This window comes from Ornithorhynchus anatinus, unplaced genomic scaffold, assembly GCF_004115215.2.
Source record: "Ornithorhynchus anatinus isolate Pmale09 unplaced genomic scaffold, mOrnAna1.pri.v4 scaffold_462_arrow_ctg1, whole genome shotgun sequence".
NCBI lineage: Eukaryota > Metazoa > Chordata > Mammalia > Monotremata > Ornithorhynchidae > Ornithorhynchus > Ornithorhynchus anatinus.
Window position 1 is genome coordinate 418,459 of NW_024396824.1, and position 6,000 is coordinate 424,458.

Sequence of the window (6,000 nt, forward strand, 5' to 3'; positions counted from 1 at the left end):
ACGCCACTGAGGAGACTCCATTTCAACCTTGCCTTCCTCTATCCCAAAGGGATAGATCAAAACAGCCACAGCCTAAGGCCACCACAAAATCTGGAGAAGACTGATGGGGATTGTAGAGGTTGCTGTGGATGTGGGAGCACCTGTGCCATAAGAATTCTCCAATTCTTCTCTTCTTGCCACAGCACCCTAATGATTTTTGTCTATTTTTATTTTGTTCATTTGTCCTTGCTTTTTACATTGTTTTAGTATTTGATTGTTTTTATTGCTTCTTACGTGCCTATCACAAGTCACCTCACCCTATTTATACTCTTAGATGGTGAGCCCCTTGAGTGACAGGCGGTATGTTTAATTCCCACCTAGGTATTCATTCCCTGTGCTTACTACAGTGCTCTGCACCCAGCAAGTGCTTAGTACTTTTTACTCGCAGTAAAAAGCATTTTAGTACTTAATACTATTACTACATGAGTTACAGACTATATTGCAGTCACTTCTTCTAGAAGGCAGGGATTGAGTTCTTGAAGAATCTACATTAAGGAAAATTAGCACCTTTGGAAAAACACATTGTTAGAACAACATTCTCTAATTCTCCTGCCATGTTCTATGAATAGGGTGGAATTACCAAAGGCTGGGACTGGGCCTTCATTATCTAGTGGAATACCCTCTCGTGGTGATTTAGTTTAGTGCCTGACACTTAGTAAGTAGTTAACAAATACCATTAAAAAAACTCCCAAACTATTTGTGTTAATCACCTCTCCATCACCACCCTCCAATGAAGGTGGGCTAAATGAAAAGAAAAGGAAGCTGAAGTAGAGGTGATTAACACAAAGTTTTTCTTTTTAATATGGTATTTGATTGCTGTCATTTTCGATGACAAATTTGGTGGTTGTGTTTCCAGGGGTTTATAGAAGAAGATAAAGCAACCAAGGAAGAATGGAACTGAACATTAAGTGAGATTTGGGTAATTTAAAAAGCCCCTTTATAAAACGCATAAAATTAGTTACAATACTAATCACAGTTCGGAAAGTGATACATTTCAGGAATGAGAAAAGCCAGCTTGAGACTTTATGATCTATCTTTCTAACTATGATGATATTGGCATCCTCTTCAGAATAGTTTTGGTATGAGTGGGGATAACTATTAATAATAATAATGTTAGCCATTTAGATGGAGTTGGGAAGCAAGTGTGTGACTGGCACTGATTTTCTTAATCAGATTTGCATCCAGTCACCGTCCATGGATTCCGGTCTTTATTTAGTCACGAAAAGACAGTTGTCAGAGCAGACTTCCCAATACCCTCTGCTGTAAAGACTGGAAAACTGTTCATGCAATTTGGTTTTCGGTACAAATGCTCCTCTCAAAGCCCATTTCATATATTATTTCCATTTAACGATGTACCTCTGACATTTATAGAGTAGGTAATGATTGTGCTTTCCTCAGAGTTTGTTTAATGCAGAGTTTTATTTTATTTTATTTTATACGGTTTGATTTTATGTAGAGACTTACCAAATCATACAAAGAATAATGATTATCGAACACTTGCTTTGTGCCAGGTACAGAGATAGATGTAAGATTATCAGATCAGACACAGTCTCTATCCCACATAGGGCCCACAGGCTAAGTGAAAATAACAATGATGATAAAATTAATAATAATAATTGTGATATTTGTTAAACACTTACTATGAACCGAACACTGTACTAAGTGCTACACTGGATATTAGATTATCAGATTGTACACAGTCCCTGACTCAAAGGGAATCCTTAGTCTAATAAATATTTATGATTATAATAACAATAACAATAAATGATAATAGTGATAATTGCACTATTTGTTAAGTACTTACAATGTGCCAAGCACTGCTTTAAGCACTAGGGAATACACAATCAATCAATAATATTTATTGAGTATTTACAATGTGCACAACACCATACTAAACACTTGAGAGAGTACAATATTACAGATAATCAGTCTCTGATCCACATCGGGCTCCCATTCTACGTAGGAGGGAAAACTTGGGTTTACCACCATTTTACTGATAAAGAAACTTAGATACAGAGAAGTGAAGTGACTTGCCAAAGGTCACACTGCAGATGTGACAGAACTGGGATTAGAACCCAGGTCCTCTGGCTTCCAGGTCCAGGCTCTTTCCATTAGACAATCCTGTTTCTCTAAGAAGCAAAGCTATTACCTATTTCTTCTCATAGTAATAATAATAACGGTATTTTTCAATCCCTTACCATGTGCCAAGCACTGTTCTAAGCACTGGGGTAGATACAAGTAACTAGGATTAGACACAGTCCCTGTCCCACAGGAGATTCACAGTCTTGATTCCCATTTTAAAGATGAGGTAACTGAGGCGCAGAGAAGTGAAGTGACTAGCCCCAAGTTACAAAGCAGGCATGTGGCAGAGCCGGGATTAGATCCCAGGTCCTTCTGAGTCTCAAATCTATGCTCTATGCCATATGAGTAAGTATTTGATTTTGATTCTATGCTCTTTATTGTCTGAAAGAGGCCTGTGATCACCCCACAGGGAGGCGCCTTCTGAGAATTTGTAGAGTCTTGACTCTTCTCCTCTGCCCATACTCAAGCATGGCACCACTGCTAAATGACCTAACACCCAGGGTGTGATCCACTTTATGGCCCTGTTTGGGAGTGTGGCTAAGGGGATGGGGCCTACCATCATTTCTTGATTTCCCGGTTCCCCTCTTAGTTTAGTCTAAGCTAAAGCCCGGGGAAACAGAGTGAGACCAGTGGCTGAGGAGGCTCTTTGATCCAAGGAAGAATCCAGAGCAGGTTTCTTCTTCCCTCTCCATGGGGACAGCTGGTGTTTATCAAGTGGAGGGCAGAAATGAACTATGGGAAGAAACATACGGATGGAAACCAAGGGGTCTACTTGAAGACTGATTACAACTAAGGAATGGATTTTTTCAAATTAAAAAAAAATCTGGCAAATTATTGAATTATGCTGTCGAGTCATTTCCAACCCATAGCGACACCATTGACAAATCTTTCCCAGAATGCCCCGCCCTCCATCTGCAATCGTTCTGGTAGTGTATCCACAGAGTTTTCTTGGTAAAAATATGGAAGTGGGTTACCAGTGCCACCTTCTGTGCAGTACACTCAAGTCTGCACCCTCGACTATCACCCAAGACGCTGCTGTGCCCAGCATGGGTGAGTTTTGACTTTTAAAATAATCTGTGCCTCAGTTTCTTCATCTGTGAAACAAATGTTCTCCCTCTCTGTAGGACTGTGAGCCCTATGTGGGATAGGGACTGTGTCCTACCTGGTAATGTATCTACCAACTCTGTTGTGATTTAATCCCCCAAAGTAGCTTATTACAGTGCTGTGCACACAGTAAGCGCTCAAAAAATACCATTGATTGATTCATTTACCTCATCTTTTAGAAGAGAGCTTGGCACTTAGTTTAACAAATGCTACTATTATTATTACTATTATTATTATTGTTATTATTACATTTGGGTGAAATGATGGGTTGAATTTCACAAATTTGGGATCTCACTTTACTTTTTTTGGTGATTCACAAATATCCACAGTGAATATTTGGTAATATTCTTCCCTTTCAGCATTTGCAAATGAAGGGCCAACATTAATTCATTCATTCAGTCATATTTATTGAGCACTTACTTGTGTGCAAAGCACTGTACTAAGCTTATTGGAGAGTACAATATTACAATAAACATTATTCCCTGCCCAAACAAATGCTCAACAGCTAGCTGTTGGCATTCAAATCTCCGTTAAAGCAAACAGATTTAATTCAGTTCTTTGGACTCTGGAATCAACAGAAAATTTAGCAGTATCCAAATCTGGGATATGATGGGTAGTTAGGGGACTCTATTTAGGGGTGAGAAAATAATGACATCTTCAAAGCCCTACTAAAGTTGTATCTCTTCCGAGAATCCTTCCCCGACTCACCTCTCATCTCCCTACCCTAATTTTCCTCCCTTCTGCATTGTCTATGTATTTGAGTCTGTGTGCCCTAAGCACTTTGATTCTTCCCCACCTCACTTATGTCCACATCCTCATACTCTGCTGCTTCCCCTCTCTGTAATAAGGAGCAGCATGGTGTAGTAGATAGAGTTGGTAGGTTGTGGGTTCTAATCTTACCTTTGCCACTTGTCTGCTGCATAACCTTGAGCAAGTCACTTCACTTCTCTGTGCCTCAGTTACCTCATCTCTAAAATGGGGATTGAGATAGAGAACCCCATACAGGATAGGGACTGTGTCCAACCAGATTTGCTTATATCAACCCCGGTGCTTAGTATGGTGCCGGGCATGTTTTAAGTCCCCATTTTATAGATGAGGAAGCTGAGGCCCAGAGACAGTAGGTTCATTCATTCATTCAATAATATTTATTGAGCGCTTACTATGTGCAGAGCACTGTACTAACCCCTTGGAATGTACAATTCGGGAACAGATAGAGACAATCCCTGCCCTGACGGGCTTACAGTCTAATCGGGAGAGACAGACAAAAACAACAGCAATAAATAAAATCAAGGGGATGCACATATCATTAACAAAATAAATAGGTTAATAAAAATATATACAAATGAGCACGAGCACAGTGCTGAGGGGAGTAGAAGAGAGAGGGGGAGGAGCAGAGGAAAAGGGGGGAAAGGGGCTTAGTTGAAGGGAGGTGAAGGGGTTGCAGAGAGGGAGCAGAGGGAAAAGGGGAAGCTCAGTCTGGGAAGGCCTCTTGGAGGAGGTGGGATCTCAGGAGGGCTTTGAAGAGGGGAAGAGAGTTTGGCGGAGGTGAGGAGGGAGGGCGCTCCAGGACCACGTGAGGACTTGGCCCAAGGGTTGACGGCGGGATAGGCAAGAACATGGGACGGTGAGGCGGTGGGCGGCAGAGGAACGGAGCCTACGGGGTCGGCAGTAGAAAGTCAGAAGGGAGGAGAGGTAGGAGGGGCAAGGTGTGATGGAGAGCCTTGAAGCCTAGAGTGAGAAGTTTTTGTTTCGTGCAGAGGTTGACAGGCGACCACTGGAGGCTTTTAAGAAGGGGAGTGACATGCCCAGAGCGTTTCTGCAGGAAGATGAGCCAGGCAGCGGAATGAGAAGCAGCGTGGCTCAGTGGAAAGAGCACGGGCTTGGGAGTCAGAGTTCATGGGTTCGAATCCCGGCTCTGCCACTTGTCAGCTGTGTGACTGTGGGCAAGTCACTTTACTTCTCTGTGCCTCAGTTCCCTCATCTGTAAAATGGGGATGAAGACTGCGAGCCCCACGTGGGACAACCTGATTACCCTGTATCTACCCCAGCGCTTAGAACAGTGCTCTGTACATAGTAAGTGCTTAACAAATACCCACATTAGTATCATTATTATTATTATTATAAGAATAGACTGAAGTGGGGAGAGACAGGAAGAAGGGAGATCAGAGAGAAGGCTGACACAATAATCCAGCCTGGATATTATGAGAGCCTGTAGCAGTAAATTAGCCATTTGGGTGGAGAGGATAGGGCGGATCTTGGCAACTTTATAAAGGTGAGACCGGCAGGTCTTGGTGATGGATTGGATGTGTGGGGTGAATGAGAGAGCCGAGTCAAGGATGACACCAAGGTTGCGGACTTGAGAGACAGGAAGGATGGTCGTACCATCCACAGTGATAGGGAAGTCAGGAAGAGGACAGGGCTTGGGAGGGGAGATAAGGAGCTCAGCTTTGGACATGTGGAGTTTTAGGTGGCAAGCAGACATCCAGGTAGAGACGTCCTGGAGGCAGGAGGAGATACGAGCCTGCAGGGAGGGGGTGAGGATGGGGCAGAGGTGTAGATTTGAGTGTCATCTGCATAGAGATGATAGTTGAAGCCGTGGGAGCGAATGAGTTCACCAAGGGAGTGAGTGTAGATGGAGAACAGAAGAGAGCCGAGAACTGACCCTTGAGGAACTCCTACAGTTAGAGGATGGGAGGGGGAGGAGGAGCCTGCGAAGGAGACCGAGAATGACTAAGCTCTTGGGGGAGTACAGCACAAGAATAGAACAGACTCATT